General features: G+C 49.0%; 1 long non-coding RNA gene and 1 pseudogene across 1 annotated transcript; both read right to left on the bottom strand.

Annotated features, from left to right (window-relative positions):
• Nucleotides 1–18,304, bottom strand: part of LOC122940390 — a 1,294,760-nt pseudogene that overhangs the window by 572,601 nt on the left and 703,855 nt on the right.
• LOC122940512 lies at nucleotides 16–7,993 on the bottom strand. The gene is made up of 3 exons (XR_006390337.1): nucleotides 7,882–7,993; nucleotides 203–343; nucleotides 16–73 (listed from the first exon to the last, which is right to left on the bottom strand). It is a non-coding gene; the product is annotated as an uncharacterized LOC122940512 (long non-coding RNA).

The raw sequence follows: 18,304 nt of genomic DNA, 5'->3' as shown, positions 1-18,304 counted from the left end.
GGGTTCTTCCCCATCCTTCAGACACAGGGTCCTGACAGCGCTCACTACAGGTCTTCTTCACTACTGTGTAGTCCTGGTTATGGAGAGACACAGTAATAACTATCACTCCATACATCTTCAGAGTCCCTCACCTCTCCAGTCATGTCCATCTGTTAGTAACATAGATAAGATGATGTAATGTGATATCATCAGAATCTCTCACCTCTCCAGTAAGCCGGAAGAGGATCTCTAGGGTGAGATTTATTATCCTCTCCGCCATCTTGTCCCTGTCTATCCTTGATGGGTCAATCAGAAGGATCTTATATAGAAGATATCCACTGAGCAGATCCTATATTGTAGGAACCTGAATGGAAAGAAGATGAGACGATGGAAAATCCTACAAAATCTCATGTAAAATACAATAACTGGAGATAAGAGGAGACATCGGAGGAGATAATAAAGTGTAGATGTTGTGTTCTCTCTTTTTATATGGATCGAAACGTGTGTGAGGTCAAGGCAGTTTCATGATATGTCATAAAATCCAATATATATAAAATACTAAACATAAGTTGATCAACAAGTCATAAAACTGGGAATAAAAAACATAGTTCGCTCTGCAGGTCTGTCTGCATTTTATTCTAACACCCCGGAATGAAGACCACATTAGCCCTTTTACACTACATGTGTCTATTTTATTCTATATTTCTTTATTCCCAGTTTTATGACTTGTTGAACAACTTGGATGTTTAGTATTTTCTATATATTGGATTTTATAATCTACATCATTTGTAGGTTTCATTTGTTGGTATATAGAACAACTGAAGAAACCGCAGGGTGTGCATTGTGAATGACTACAATACTACAAATACAGCCTGACGCGGTCCGGCCCAGGTTCTGGTATCAGCGCAGCTCCGGATAAGGAGCGATTGGTCCCTCATTTTTATACTATTACAACCACCGAGGAACAAAACGTACAGTTTGGAAATGCGTCTGGTGTAACTGCGGTATTAATCCATCGAGTGTAATTGCGGCACCAACCTATTGAGAGGAATAAACGTATCCTTCATACCATTCCGGACACTGAACAGCAGAAGTCGCCGTTCCTGTATCCCTACTACACACACGCGCAAGTAAGTGTGCCGGCACATGGGAGAACTATAGGATCCAGCAGCGCATCAAGGTCATAGGTGAGCGGAGGTCATCAATATCAGATCGGGGGGTCCGACACCCGGCACCCCCAGTCGATCAGCTGTATGAAGAGAAGGTACACGCTGTGCGTGCCTGCCGTCTCCCGTCTCTCTTCCAGCTTGCCATAGACATGACAGCGGCGAGCAGGACAGGAGACGGCGCGCGCCTTCTCCTCATACAGCTGAGCTGTGGGGGTGCCGGATGTCGAATCCCCGCCAATCCGATACTGATGACCTATCTTGAGGATAGATCATCAATAATAAAAGCCCAGAGAACCGCTTTAAACAGCAGGTTTGGGAAATTTGCGTAAAAATTATAAGAATTGTTTCTAAACTTCTAAGCCTGTTCTAAAAAAATAAAACAACACTTACAGAATGAGGAACATAAAGCAGACATATGGGGGTGTAGAGTAATAACTGGTTTACCAGGTATCACTATCTGCCGGAAAAGCTGAGAAATTAACATTTTGAAAATAGTGAATTTTTCAACATTTTTTCAGAAGGGGTTAATCCAGGGAAATCTAACCGCAGTTTGTCCGTCATTTCACCATCACACATAATAAAGATGGCGGTTTGATACCTACAGGTGTAGAGATGGGTCTGCACAGCTGATCGGTGGAGAAGACTTCTGGAGGGTCAGGATGCGGACTCTGACACCGGAGGGATTGAATGAAGAAATCCAAGGAATTCCAGAATCTCTCACTGTTTCCCCGGGTCATTCTGCCCTTCTCCAGTATGGAGCATTAATACTCCTCATCATGTGTGCATGCGCTGCACTCTGCCTGGCTCCTCCTCCCCTGTGCTGGCGTGGTGAGCATGAGACCACCGCTTCCTGTCCCACTCGCCTGCCTGCTTCCTGCGTGTCCTCTTGTCGCCGGGGACAAGGTTTCCTTCCTTCCTGTACGCGCATGCGCCACATAAATAAGTGGTGAGTATTATATTATACACTTATATAAAAGACTTCTCACACACAGCAGCACCAACCCCAAGATGAAGGCAGCAGCTGAAACGCGCGTCGGGGAGGACACATCCCCTACAGACGTCTGTCATATCGGTTGGTGATTTTACTATTGTTTATTTCAGTCACTTTACTTGTGAATTTCCTTTCGCCGTTCTATGATTTCTGTCTCGTCAGCGCCTCACACTGGAGACCTGCGCACTTCTTCTCCGTTATTAGCAATTCTATATTTATTAATAGCTTTTTGGAGCCGTTATATCATATTTATCATCTACGAGCAGAATTACCGGCTTCACAACGCCCCCCCCCCCCCCCCACAACAGTGTCATCCACAGCGCCCCCCCATAACAGTGTCATCCACAGCGCCCCCCCATAACAGTGTCATCCACAGCGCCCCCCCCATAACAGTGTCATCCACAGCGCCCCCCCCATAACAGTGTCATCCACAGCGCCTCCCCCATAACAGTGTCATCCACAGCGCCCCCCCCATAACAGTGTCATCCACAGCGCCCCCCCCATAACAGTGTCATCCACAGCGCCCCCCCCATAACAGTGTCATCCACAGCGCCCCCCCCATAACAGTGTCATCCACAGCGCCCCCCCCATAACAGTGTCATCCACAGCGCCCCCCCCCCATAACAGTGTCATCCACAGCGCCCCCCCCCATAACAGTGTCATCCACAGCACCCCCCCCCATAACAGTGTCATCCACAGCACCCCCCCCCATAACAGTGACATCCACAGCGCCCCCCCCCATAACAGTGACATCCACAGCGCCCCCCCCATAACAGTGACATCCACAGCGCCCCCCCATAACAGTGTCATCCACAGCGCCCCCCCCATAACAGTGTCATCCACAGCGCCCCCCCCATAACAGTGACATCGACAGCACCCCCATAACAGTGACATCCACAGCGCCCCCATAACAGTGACATCCACAGCGCCCCCATAACAGTGACATCCACAGCGGCCCCCCATAACAGTGTCATCCACAGCGGCCCCCCATAACAGTGTCATCCACAGCGGCCCCCCCATAACAGTGTCATCCACAGCGCCCCCCATAACAGTGTCATCCACAGCGGCCCCCCATAACAGTGACATCCACAGCGCCCCCCATAACAGTGACATCCACGGTGTTAAATGAATCCGGCCACTGATCTCACACTGCCAACACACAGAGGGTGATGCCCCACATCATATACATTTCAGTTCAGACCGGCCCATATTCATTTAACCCTTTAAAAACAACAGTTACTTATTGAAATCAGTGACAGTGTCCGTCTGTCCACTTTGCTGCCAGTTCTTGTGCCCAGAACCTGTTTGGGCTGAACTCCCCTGCATATGGTGCGGGCACCACCCTCTGTATGTCACCGGTGTGAGATCAGTGCCCGAATCCATTTCAGTCTTTAAATCACACTTTTCTGCCCATTTTGTGCCCGTCTTTTGTATTTTAATGCGGCTTTCACCTGCTATGATTTCTGTCTCGTCAGCGCCTCACACTGGAGACCTGCGCACTTCTTCTCCGTTATTAGTAATTCTATATTTATTAATAGCTTTTTGGAGCTATTAATAAAGCAGAATTACCGGCTTCACAGCGCCCCCCCCCCCCCATAACAGTGTCATCCACAGCGCCCCCCCATAACAGTGTCATCCACAGCGCCCCCCCCCCCATAACAGTGTCATCCACAGCGCCCCCCCCATAACAGTGTCATCCACAGCGCCCCCCCCCCATAACAGTGTCATCCACAGCGCCCCCCCCCCATAACAGTGTCATCCACAGCGCCCCCCCCATAACAGTGTCATCCACAGCGCCCCCCCCATAACAGTGTCATCCACAGCGCCCCCCCCCATAACAGTGTCATCCACAGCGCCCCCCCCCATAACAGTGTCATCCACAGCGCCCCCCCCCATAACAGTGTCATCCACAGCGCCCCCCCCCATAACAGTGTCATCCACAGCGCCCCCCCCCATAACAGTGTCATCCACAGCGCCCCCCCCCATAACAGTGTCATCCACAGCGCCCCCCCCATAACAGTGTCATCCACAGCGCCCCCCCATAACAGTGTCATCCACAGCGCCCCCCCATAACAGTGTCATCCACAGCGCCCCCCCATAACAGTGTCATCCACAGCGCCCCCCCATAACAGTGTCATCCACAGCGCCCCCCCATAACAGTGTCATCCACAGCGCCCCCCCATAACAGTGTCATCCACAGCGCCCCCCCATAACAGTGTCATCCACAGCGCCCCCCCATAACAGTGTCATCCACAGCGCCCCCCCATAACAGTGTCATCCACAGCGCCCCCCCATAACAGTGTCATCCACAGCGCCCCCCCCATAACAGTGTCATCCACAGCGCCCCCCCCATAACAGTGTCATCCACAGCGCCCCCCCATAACAGTGTCATCCACAGCGCCCCCCCATAACAGTGTCATCCACAGTGTTAAATGAAGTCGGCCACTGATCTCACACTGCCAACACACAGAGGGTGATGCCCCACATCATATACATTTCAGTTCAGCCCGGCCCATATTAATTTAACCCTTTAAAAACACCAGTTACTTATCGAAATCAGTGACAGTGTCCGTCTGTCCGCTTTGCTGCCAGTTCTTGTGCCCAGAACCTGTTTGGGCTGAACTCCCCTGCATATGGTGCGGGCACCACCCTCTGTATGTCACCAGTGTGAGATCTAGGGGTGCACCGAAATTAAAATTCTGGTCCGAAACCGAAAATTCAGGATACCCCTTGACCGAAACCGAAACTGCCTTTTTGCCCAAATACTTTTAAAAGACCCCCCACCCCATAACAGTGCCATCCACATACCCCCCACCTCATAACAGTGCCATCCACATACCCCCCCACCTCATAACAGTGCCATCCACATACCCCCCCACCTCATAACAGTGCCATCCACAGACCCCCACCCACCCCATAACAGTGCCATCCACAGACCCCCACCCACCCCATAACAGTGCCATCCACAGACCCCCACCCACCCCATAACAGTGCCATCCACAGACCCCCCCACCTCATAACAGTGCCATCCACAGACCCCCCCACCTCATAACAGTGCCATCCACAGACCCCCACCCACCCCATAACAGTGCCATCCACAGACCCCCACCCACCCCATAACAGTGCCATCCACAGACCCCCCCATTGTATAATTAATAGAAAATAGCGGGGAGGGACTGGGAGGAGGAGCTGGGGGCCGGTGCGTTCACTGTGCTCCGGCCCCCAGCTCCAGTAGTTATAAAATGTGTGCAATTAATAAGCATTCTATTCATGAGGCCCCCTCTGCTGTAGAACATTCAATACAGCCACATCCTACTCACAGGGCTGTGCTGGCCGGCCGGGCAGACGAGCGGCAGCGTCACGACTGACGTCATGTGCCCGGCCTACTTTCTGAATGAAGGAGGCGGCGCAGGCATGTGAGTAGGATGTAGAGGGGGCCTTATGAATAGAATGCTTATTAATTGCACACATTTTATAACTACTGGAGCTGGGGGCCGGAGCACAGGGAACGCACCGGCCCCCAGCTCCTCCTCCCAGTCCCTCCCCGCTATTTCCGGCCGATATGTAAAAATATCGGCAGAAACAGATTAGGTGCATTTTCGGCCGCCGAAATTTCGGTGCACCCCTAGTGAGATCAGTGCCCGAATTCATTTTAAGTCTTTAAATCACACTTTTCTGCCCATTTTGTGCCCGTCTTTTGTATTTTAATGCCGCTTTCATCCGATTTCCCCTCAGGACGCTCACTGCAACTTCTGAATAAGAAACCAACTTCAGCCTCGTGTCCTGTATTTATATATCCTTGGGGGTGTGATCCTCTTCTTGTAGTGCCACTCATTTTATCCAGTCATGTTTTTAGTGATTGTTAGAAAAGTAGGTATTCTTATGTTTTGGTTGTTCCAGTCTGCGTCTCTGAGATCTCCTGGATATGTCTTCTATATAACGCCCCCTGCTCCAGTCCACGTCTCTGAGATCTCCTGGATATGTCTTCTATATAACGCCCCCTGCTCCAGTCCACATCTCTGAGATCTCCTGGATATGTCTTCTATATAACGCCCTCCTGCTCCAGTCCACGTCTCTGAGATCTCCTGGATATGTCTTCTATATAACGCCCCCTCCTCCAGTCCACGTCTCTGAGATCTCCTGGATATGTCTTCTATATAACGCCCCCTCCTCCAGTCCACGTCTCAGATCTCCTGGATATGTCTTCTTTATAACGCCCCCTCCTCCAGTCCACGTCTCAGATCTCCTGGATATGTCTTCTATATAACACCCCCTCCTCCAGTCCACGTCTCAGATCTCCTGGATATGTCTTCTATATAACCTCCCCTCCTCCAGTCCACGTCTCTGAGACCTTCTGGATATGTCTTCTATATAACGCCCTATGGTCCAGTCCACGTCTCTGAGATCTCCTGGATATGTCTTCTATATAACGCCCCCCTCCTCCAGTCCACGTCTCTGAGATCTCCTGTATGTCTTCTATATAACGCCCCCTGCTCCAGTCCATGTCTCTGAGATCTCCTGTATGTCTTCTATATAACGCCCCCTGCTCCAGTCCATGTCTCTGAGATCTCCTGGATATGTCTTCTATATAACGTCCCCTTCTCCAGTCCACGTCTCTGAGATCTCCTGGATATGTCCTCTATATAACGCCCCCTCCTCCAGTCCACGTCTCTGAGATCTCCTGGATATGTCTTCTATATAACGCCCACTGCTCCAGTGCCCATCTATGAGATCTCCTGGATATGTCTTCTATATAACGCCCCCTGCTCCAGTCCACGTCTGAGATCTCCTGGATATGTCTTCTATATACCGTCCCCCTGCTCCAGTCCATGTCTCTGAGATCTCCTGGATATGTCTTCTATATAACGCCCCCTGCTCCAGTCCATGTCTCTGAGATCTCCTGGATATGTCTTCTATATAACGCCCCCTGCTCCAGTCCACGTCTCTGAGATCTCCTGGATATGTCTTCTATATAACGCCCCCTACTCCAGTCCACGTCTCTGAGATCTCCTGGATATGTCTTCTATATAACGCCCCCTGCTCCAGTCCACAGTCTCTGAGATCTCCTGGATATGTCCTTCTATATAACGCCCCTCGCTCCAGTCCACAGTCTCTGAGATCTCCTGGATATGTCTTCTATATAACGCCCCCTCCTCAGTCCACTGTCTCTGAGATCTCCTGGATATGTCTTCTATATAACGCCCCCTGCCTCCAGTCCATGTCTCTGAGATCTCCTGGATATGTCTTCTATATAACGCCCCCTGCTCCAGTCCACGTCTCTGAGATCTCCTGGATATGTCTTCTATATAACACCCCCTGCTCCTGGCTTTTGTTGCACCTGAGGAAGGCCGCCCTTGAAATGCATTGTATACGAGAACCAACCTCTTGTGATTTGTATGTTATGTTATTATCTTTAGGCTGGTGTCCTGCCCCAGAAGCTGCGTCTTTACCTCCTGCTTCATGTTCTCTGGAGTTTGTAGATTAGGCTGAGTTCACACTTCAGTTATTTGATCAGTTATTTCCATCAGTTATTGTGAGCCAAAACCTGGTGCGGGAGAAAAACACAGAACAAGTGCAGATCTTCCCATTACACCTGATCTCTGAGTCGCTTCACTGCTGGTCTGGGCTCAGTAACTGAAGGAAATAACTGCAGTGTGAACTGGGCCTTAAGGGCGGATGGAGCTGTGTATCTCTGTGGCTGTGGAGCCTTATATGTGTGGATGTGATGAGTGTTCCACTTACCTGGGGGCGGGCGTGTCCTCCTCTGACAACCCTTCACTATGGAGCCTCCTGGGCTGTAATTTCTACCACCATGCAGGAGTCGGGCTCCAGGCTGTGCTGCAGGAGAAGGTACAGGACCTGTGATGATGTCATGTCCATGTGATCAGGTGTGGGCGGAGTCAATTTATGCTGCAGGAGAAGGTACAGGACCTGTGTTGATGTCATAAACATGTGACCGTGTATGGGAGGAGTCAGGCTGTTCTGCAGAACGTACAGGACCTGTGATGATGTCATGACCATGTGATTAGGTGTGGGAGGAGTAAGGCTGTGCTGCAAGAAAAGGTACAGGACCTGTGATGATTTCATGACCATGTGATCAGGGGTGGGAGGAGTCATGTAGATCACATGACCAGGTTTCTCTGCTCTGTGTGTGAGACGCTGCTGTGCTGCGTGGAATCCCAGTCTGTATGTAGCAGAGCTGTAAGCCTGTAATGTTTGTATTGTTAGTTGAGCTGTATGTGCATCCCCCAGCGAATGGACCCCACAATCAGTGGACAGGAGATAAGTTCCCTTGTCTCAGTCTTGTATCATTGGCTGAATTTCAAAGATGAGATTTTAGTCTTTGGAGATTAGAAAAAACGGATCCGGCGACGCTGGAGAACGGCGGAAATGTCGGACAGATTGTGATCGGAGGCAGGACCGGCTCGGGGAGGTAAAGCGGTGATTAGTGTGACGGGGGATGGGCAGAAGGCGGGAAGGTTGTCCTCAGTGACAGCGGTAAAGCAGGTTATGTGGGAAGAGCAGCGAGTAGTAACGTAGAGAGGCTGAGAGGACGGCGGCTCCGAGCTTCATCTAACGCTGCCGATGGTTTAGAGATAAGAGGCATAGTCCTCAGCTGAGATGAGGGTGTCAGACGGGTACGGGGGGGGGGGGGGAGGTAAAGGTATGAAATAATTATTTGGGGTTGTGGGACAGAGACGACGTAATAGAAGTGTGCAGTGGAGATGGAGGCAGGAGTCCCTCCGATTCCCTTGTACAAATGGCCAGATACATGCAGAGTTGCTTGCATAGAGACAACCTCATTATCACCATTCGGAAGAGGTGACTACTGGCTCTCCACCATGTTAGTCCCTCACTACCAGGCCAAAATGGGGGCCTTTTTACACCTGCTGAGGAATGATAAACGTAACTACTATCGAGACATTCTATGTAGTCGGTTGATCTCTGTCTATGTGCCCCCATTGCCCATCCTCACGAAGGTCTGAGCCGGGGGACCCTCTGAGCTCACGCTCCACTGCCATGACTGCTGGGGGGCAGGAGGAGCACCAGCTCCATCAGCAGCAACATAAAGGGGTTGGCCACATTCTGGTTATTGCTGACCAATATGCATGTAAGATGATTATATGACACTTACTAATATAGCCTTTGTTGATTTTATGTGACGTTTGCTATATTTCATAAGTTGTGTCCCCTTGTTGGGCAAATCTTCTGTGCTGTCCACACAGATCTGTCCATAAGATGGTCGCTGATGGAGGGTCATGTGACCAAGCAAAAATAACTCCAGACACATCACTCAGCCTTCTCCACCAAATACACCATATCTGCCATCTGCACTTGAAATTTTGAGAGTTTAGTGCAGGTGTAATTTGCCTGCTCACATGACCCTCCATCAGCAGCCATTTTATAGACAGGACTGCTGTGGGGACAGCACAAAGGACTTGGCTAAAAAAAGAGAATACCTTATTAAATTGCCATTTACTCATTTTACAAACACATTGATTAACAGTAGCCGGAAATAAGCACTTTTCTTCACCTGCCTACTGAAGAAACCACCCAGCAGCAGCAGGACCTGGAACCAGCAGCTGGTGGCATACTTGGACTGTACCCTGTAATCCCAGATCCCCTGGACTACTGGGCAGCCAGACTTAAATCGTGGGCGACAACTGGCCGTGTTTGCTCTGGACAAGCTTTCCTGCCTAGCCAGCAGTGTGGCATCAGAGAGGGTGTTCAGTGCGGCGGGGGGCAACGTTACCCCAAAGAGAACTCACCTTTCAACACAAAATGTAGAGAGATTAACCTTTGTAAAGATGAATCAGGCTTGGATCAGCCATGATGTACACACACCGATCCCTGATGCATCAGACTAGATAATTCTGGCAGTAATGTTCTGATTGCAGTGTGCTGCTACACCAGGACAGGGCCACTATGTTACCTAGTGATGGCCCAAACTATTCGCCGGCAAACATCGCTTGTTCGCGTTCGCCGCGGCGGGAGAACATATGTAATGTTCGGTCCGCCCCCTATACATCATCATTGAGTAAACTTTGACCCTGTACCTCACAGTCAGCAGACACATTCCAGCCAATCAGCAGCAGACCCTCCCTCCCAGACCCTCCCACCTCCAGGACAGCATCCATTTTAGATTCATTCGGAAGCTGCATTCTCAGTGAGAGGAGGGACAGTGCTGCTGCTGCTGAAATAGGGAAAGCGTTAGCTAGGGCATTGTTCTGTGTCCACAGACTCATCTGCTGTAAGGACAGCGTCCTGACAGTACCCCAAAAAGCCCTTTTCAGGGCTGGTACATCAGTCTGCTTTTTTAAAATTATTATATATATATATATATATATATATATTTATTGCAGTTGCCTGGCTGCCCGTGTGTGAGAGGCTGCAGGCTCAGTCACAGACAGCACTGTGTGCACACCATTCATACAGGGTGTGACAGAAAATACCTTGCAGATAAAAAAAATTATATTTAATATTTTTCTGTGAATCACATTTGCAAGCCCGTGTGTGTCAGGCCCACACAGCCTGTACTGTGCCAACTGCCCACCACTTATATAGGGTGGCACAGTACAGTACTTTGCACGCATAGTACCACAAAAAAAAAATGACAGGCAGAGGCAGGCCACCCCGAAGGGGCCGTCGTGGTCGTGGTGCTGTGATTTCCACTGGCCCTGGAATAATGACCAGTGTTCTGAGGCCACATACCCTGAACCCAAAAAATTCGGAGAAAATAGTTGACTGGCTTACACAGGACACCCAATCTTCAACAGCTTCCGCTAAGAACCTTGACGCACCATCCTCCTCCAGCTCAGCTTTGGTCACCTGCTCTCAAGTTACCACTCTCCCGCCCGCCGCCACCACCACCACTACCACCACAGCCGCTTCACTTGATCCCTCAGAGGAGTTATTTACACATCAGTTGGATGAAATTAGTGATGCGCAACCATTATTGCCAGAGGATGTAGATAACAGGGATATGTCTCAGTCAGGCAGCATTACACACATGGATGTACAGTGTGATGATGATGATGTTGTACCCACCGCTGCTTCCTTTGCTGAGGTGTCAGATACAAGTGAAGTGGTTGATGATGACGATGTGTCCGTAGATGCCACGTGGGTGCCTGCTCGAAGAGAAGAAGAAGAGGGGGAAAGTTCAGAAGGGAAGACAGAGAGAAGGAGGAGACGAGTTGGAAGCAGGGGGAGGTCGTCGCAAGGAGCTAGTGGCACAGTCAGACAGCATGTATCGGCACCCAGGGTCAGCCAGACAGCACGCCAATCAACGCATGCTGTTGCCACCACCAGAATGCCGTCATTGCAAAGCTCAGCAGTGTGGCATTTTTTGTGTGTGTCTGCCTCTGACAACAGCGATGCCATTTGCAACCTGTGCCAAAAGAAACTGAGTCGTGGGAAATCCAACACCCACCTAGGTACAACTGCTTTGCGAAGGCGCATGATCGCACATCACAAACGCCTATGGGATCAACACATGATGACGAGTAGAAGCAGCACACAAGCTCAAAGCCACCAATCCTCCTCCTGGTCCAGCATCTTCAGCCACGTCAACCACTGCTGTCCTCCTTGCCCCCTCTCAACCACCCGCCACTCCGCCTCTCACCTTCAGCAGTTCCATCTCATCTCCCCACAGTCAGGTGTCTGTAAAGGAAATGTTTGAGCGTAAGAAGCCAATGTCACAGAGTCACCCCATTGCCCGTCGTCTGACAGCTGGCTTGACGGAACTCTTAGCCCGCCAACTTTTACCATACCAGCTGGTGGATTCTGAGGCCTTCGAAAAATTTGTCGCTTTTGGGACACCAGAGTGGAAGGTACCCGGACAAATATTTTTTTCAAATAAGGCAATCCCAAACCTCTACTCAGTAATTGAAAAGGAAGTCATGGCATCTCTGGCATACAGTGTTGGGGCAAGAGTCCATCTGACCACTGATACCTTTTCTGCAAAGCACGGTCAGGGCAGGTATATCACCTACACTGCGCATTGGGTCAACCTGCTGACGGCTGCCAAGCATGGAATGCGTGGCTTTGCAGCGGAGTTGGTGACACCGCCACGACTTGCAGGCAGGCCTACTGACACCTCCTCTACTCCTCCTACTCTATCCTCTTCCATAACCTCCTCGGCTGAGTCCTCTTCTGCTGCGGCGTCTGGCTGCACATCAACTGAATCCCCCCAGCTCCCCAGGGGCTATTCCACATCCTGGATACAACAGTGTCACACTGTCTTGGGGTTGACTTGCCTGAAAGCAGAGAGCCACAACGGACCAGCACTCCTGTTCGCCCTGAACGCACAGGTGGATCAGTGGCTGACCCCGCACCAACTGGAGATCGGTAAAGTGGTGTGTGACTATGGAAGCAATTTGTTGGCGGCATTGAATTTGGGCAAGATGTCACATGTGCCGTGCATGGCACATGTGTTGAATCTCATCGTACAACGCTTTGTTTCTAAGTACCCAGGCTTACAGGACGTCCTCAAGCAGGCCAGGAAGGCGTGTGGCCATTTCAGGCGTTCCTACACGGCCATGGCGCACTTTTCAGACATTCAGCGCTGAAACAACATGCCAGTGAGGCGCTTGATTTGCGACAGCCCGTCACGTTGGAATTCAACACTCATAATGTTGGACCGCCTGCTCCAACAAGAAAAAGCCGTCAACGAGTACTTGTATGACCGGGGTGCTAGGACAGCCTCTGCGGAGCTGGGAATTTTTTTGCCACGTTACTGGATGCTCATGCGCAATGCCTGTAGGCTCATGCGTTCTTTTGAGGCGACAAACCTAGTTAGTCGCACTGAAGGCACCATCAGCGACCTCATCCCATTTGTTTTCTTCCTGGAGCGTGCCCTGCGAAGAGTGCTGGATCAGGCTGTAGATGAGCGTGAAGAGGAAAAGGAAGAGTTGTGGTCACCATCACCACCAGAAATAGCCTGGTCATCATCGCTTGCCGGACCTGCGGCAATGCTGGAAGAGGAGTATGAGGAAGTGGAGTCAGAGGAGGAATTTGGCTTTGAGGAGGAGGAAGACCAACCACAGCAGGCATCCCAGGGTGCTCGTTGTTGTCACCTATCTGGGACCCGTGGTGTTGTACGTGGCTGGGGGGAAGAACAGACCGTCAATGACATCAGTGAGGACGAGGAACGGGAAATGAGTAGCTCGGCATCCAACCTTGTGCAAATGGGATCTTTCATGCTGTCATGTCTGTTGAGGGACCCTCGTATAAAAAGGATGAAGGAGAAGGACTTGTACTGGGTGGCCACGCTACTAGACTCCCGGTATAAGCAGAGAGTGGTGGAAATGTTACCAAATTACCGAAAGTCAGAAAGGATGCAGCAGTTTAAAACCAAACTAAAACATATGCTTTACACAGCTTATAAGGGGGATGTCACAGCACAACAGGAATCTAACAGGGGAAGAGGGGAAAGTAATCCTCCCCCTACCACGACCACGGCGGCAAGGACAGGGCGCTTTACAGATGTGTTGTTGATGGAGGACATACAGAGCTTTTTCAGTCCTACACATCGCCACAGCCCTTCGGGATCCAGCCTCAGAGAACGACTCGACCGACAGTTAGCAGACTACCTCGCCTTAACTGCAGATATTGACACTCTGAGGGGCGATGAACCCCTTGACTACTGGGTGTGCAGGCTTGACCTGTGGCCTAAACTATTCCAGTTTGTGATAGAACGTCTGGCCTGCCCCGCTTCAAGTGTCCTGTCAGAAAGGACCTTCAGTGCAGCAGGAGGCATTGTTACTGACAAAAGAATTTGCCTCGGTCAAAAAAGTGTTGATTACCTCACCTTCATTAAGATGAATGAGGCATTGATCCCTAAGGGACTGACAGTGGGGGATACGTTTGACTAACAAAAGGCCTGATGACATGCCTTGGCCTCAAAATGCTGTATTTAATGTCTGCATACTGGATGACTTTTGTGAATTCTCTGCCACCAACTAGGGTTCAAGCTGCAATGTTTTTCAGGCATGTGTACATGCCTAATTTTTCTGGCCTCTAGTGCTGCACTGTGGCTGCAAAAACAAAACAAAAAAAAAAGGTACATACATGTGTCAATTCCCCTTCGTGATCGGTACCTTGTTGTGGTGAAGGGACTTGCGTATCACAATGAAGCGATCATCACCTCTATGAGTGTGTTATCAATGTTGCCACACCCCAGATAAGGCCGTTGCTTCATTATGATCAGACTAAAAGCGATCGGCTGGATAATTTTTCAGAGGAAAAAACATTATTTCTTTTTTTTCAAGGTTGTATGGGTTTTTAATACATAAAATAAAATAATCATAATAAAATCTCTTAATAGTTTATTAGAAATAATGCAGACAATTTAAAAAACTCCCCATCAATTCCAATACAAAGCAAGTACAGAGCTCAGAACAAAATTATTTCAGGATGTCGTTAATTCGACAATGATTAATCAATTCGACACACGTCCCCGGATAGGGGACGTAACAGGGATTAAACTGATAGGAATAGAACTAGTTAAGACACCACTCATATAGGGTGTCACAGCACATTGCTCCGTGCACGCGCAGTGCCCCAACTTGGGAGTAAGAGGACCGACCAAGCTGCTTTTTCCATCTCCCGGTTCCTAAAATCAATTCAGTTTGGTGTATCAGAGTTTGGTCTGTCACTGTGAAGGCAGTCGAAGGTACCCGGCCTAAAAATTTTTTCACAAAAGGCAATCCCTGATATGGGACGTAACAGGGATAAAACTGATGAGAATAGTACTACAGAAAATACCACTCATATCGGGTGTGACAGTAAATTGCACGGCGCAGACGCAGTGACCGTGGATTCAAACAAAGGGGAGGGAGCCAGCGTTTTTTTTAACCATCTCCCCGTTCGAAAAATCAATTCAATTCACCTTTCGGGGACCCTTGGTGTTGTACGTGGCTGGGTGGAGGAAGAAACCTTCAATGACCTCAACGGGACATGGCTAGCTTGGTATCCAACCTTGTGCAAATGGGGAGTTTGCAGTTGGGCTAATGGACTGTTTGCGGTGCATTAAAAGGGGAGTTTGGTCTGTCAATGTCTGTGAAGCGGGCGTAACCCTTACACTACCTGATCGATACAACATCATACCTGATCGTATACACACACTGGATGTTTTAAACCACGTTGTTCAAAAAAATGTAGGATTGTTAGGTGATTTATGCCCTTTATAGATTAAAATCCAACTCTGCGTCAACTATGTAATTTTCCATGGGAGTTTTGCCATGGATCCCCCTCCGGCATGCCACAGTCCAGGTGTTAGTCCCCTTTAAACAACTTTTCCATCACTATTGTGGCTAGAAAGAGTCCCTGTGGGTTTTAAAATTCGCCTGCCTATTGAAGTCAAGGAGGTTTGCCCGTTCGTGAACATTTGCAGAAATCTGCGTTCGCCGTTCGCGAACGGAAAATTTGATGTTCGCGACATCTCTAATGTTACCTCGTCTTGCTTTTGCCACCTTCGCACCACTAGTGTCCGTGTTTGGCCATGTTGTCATCACCATGTATTTGACCCTTCATATCTGTCAGCAGAACCGAAATAATGAAGACCACAACGGATCCCGTCTTTGATGCATCCATAAGGCCCCTATCACACGGTCAGTATTTTGCATCAGGATTTGATCAGGAGTTGGAAGCCAAAAGCAGGAGGGGTCCAAAACACAGAAGACATGCAAATAAACCCATCACGTGTCATCTCTGTTTTGGACCCACTCCTGTTTCCGCCTTACCAATTACTGACCAAATACTGACTGTGTGAAGGCGGATGCTCAAAAGACAGGATCCATTATTTTGGGGTTGTTCTTGTGACAGATCAATCAGAAGAAGGGAAAAATAAACGTCAACACAAACGTACTGCTAACACCCTCTCCACTCTGTCATGGGCCCGCTACTTGTATCAGCGTGTAACAGAACAGGTTCTCTAGCAATCTAACAATCCTCTCTGTTAGGCCACTTTCACACTTGCGTTTTGAGTGGATCCATCGTGGATCTACAAAAACGCTTCAGTTCAGATAATACAACCGCCTGCATCCGTTCTGAACAGATCCGTTTGTATTATCTTTAACATAGCCAAGACGGATCTGTCATGAACTCCATTGAAAGTCAATAGCGGACGGACCGGTTTTCTATTGTGACAGATTGTGTCAGAGAAAACTGATCTGTCCCCATTGACTTACATTGTTTGCCAGGACGGATCCGTTTGGCTCAGTTTCGTCAGACGGACACCAAAAGGAGCGTTTTGGTGTCCACCTCTAAAGCGTTATGGTGACTGAACATAGGCAAACTGATGCATTCTGAGCGGATCCTTTTCCATTCAGAATGCATTAGGGCAAAACTGATCCATTTTGGACGGCTTGTGAGAGCCCTGAACGGATCTCACAAATAAAAATAAAAAAACGCGAGTGAAAGTAGGCTTAGTAGTCTGTCTTGGATGTCAAGATCCCTCATGTAACCACTGCTCCTGTTGTGGATATGAGATTGAATGATCTGAAGCCATTGCAAGATGGCGCTGGCATCCAGGATCACTCCCCACTTGGAGAAGTGAAAATGTATTTTGTATAATGACCAATGGAACACTGCCACGAGCCTCAGGGAGGATGCCCCCTCTCATGTGCATATATACTGCTTAACTTTCTCTAATAAATGAGAATTTTGCTTTGATCTTTGAGAGGTGTCAGTGTGGTTTTTCTCTGTCGTGCACGTACTAACTTGCAGTTTGGAGCAGACAGTTGATAAGATAGCACAGCTTGTGTGCAACAGTTAGCGCCCAACGTGGGACAAGGGTGAAATTGTTCTGACTGAGCAGCCTCATTAAATATCCACTGGTGGGTCGGACGCAGACGAGGGAGGAGACTGCTCAGCTTAGAGAAAGGTAAGAAAACTAGTTATCTTACCTGATATCCCTTCTGTGCCTCCACTTCGTGTAGTGTGTGGGACGGCTGGACACCAGACCAAATAAGCCCTTGTCTTAAGAACGTGGTCAAAGTGTGATATTAACTGTCTGTGGTTTGACAGGGACTTCAGAGGAAATATACATATGTATATAGTGTGGGGATTTGCTCTGGATACAGTATAGAGGCAAGGAACCAGGTTGTTAATCAACTTCAGTGTATAAATTGACACTCAGAAAAAACATCACAGTCTTGGTGCTTGTTTACACACAGCAAAACATAACAATGGTCACCTGGAATCCTTGGTGTCAGTTCACACCCAGCCATATGCTCAGCCACAGACAAGTTCACTGGCAGGCTTCCAGACGGCCTGCACGCCTGTTTGTAGTCCTCAGCACAGAGTACTTTACAGCTTTTATGTCAGATGGAGGATAATCTACACCACCTGATAAAGCTGACTGCTTTTTATAAGCCTCCCAAGACCCAGCCTGGAACATGGGGAATAGCCACCCACCCAGCACTTTGGCTACTCCCAATAAGAGCCGTCCCGGATCGGCTTTACAGCCATACTAAACAGCTGAAGTGTCAGACTGCAAAGCAAATAATGACACTTCAGCAAAAAAAGTCTCTTACCTCACGAGGCCAGAAACCTCGGTGACACGTACCGACCATCAATGTTGGCCCCTTGTTCCTTCCTACAATAGTTACACGTGTTCCAACTTTAGACAGTTGATGATTTAAAATATTTACTCGTCCTACCAGCAGTACACTATTGTCACGTTGGTAGGTGTGTTCCAATTGGTGTCGCGTATCTGTCACACCGATAGATGTCTTCCAGTTAATATGAAAAAGAGAATCATATTAATGGATGGAGTATAGGTTGTTGTAACAGATATCCTGGGAAAATGAGGAAGGGCTCATATGACGTATATGCCAGGGGTGTAAAACACGGGCTGTCATGTCATTGAGTATAACTGAAGTCCCTTTCCAGAAGGAGAGAACAGGTTATCGGTAGCTGTCCTGTAGCTTCAGGGAGTTAGGAAAGTGTTCAGATTGAATGTACATGCAAAGATAACTTAGAAAGATTGACAGTGCAGGCGGCATTAGAAGCCTTCTGGCTGGGAGCAGTGTATAGTATTCAGCATAATGAAGGCTTAAAAAGAAGAGAAGAAAATGGGGACGGGAAACATAGCACCTGGCAGGTACGCCGACCACCTGATTGTCTCACAGAGAACTCACCTTAGACTCCTACCGCATGAGCC

This window comes from Bufo gargarizans, chromosome 6, assembly GCF_014858855.1.
Source record: "Bufo gargarizans isolate SCDJY-AF-19 chromosome 6, ASM1485885v1, whole genome shotgun sequence".
Taxonomy (NCBI): domain Eukaryota; kingdom Metazoa; phylum Chordata; class Amphibia; order Anura; family Bufonidae; genus Bufo; species Bufo gargarizans.
The sequence above is the reverse complement of the archived record's forward strand: the minus strand, read 5'-3'. Positions and strand labels throughout refer to the sequence as shown.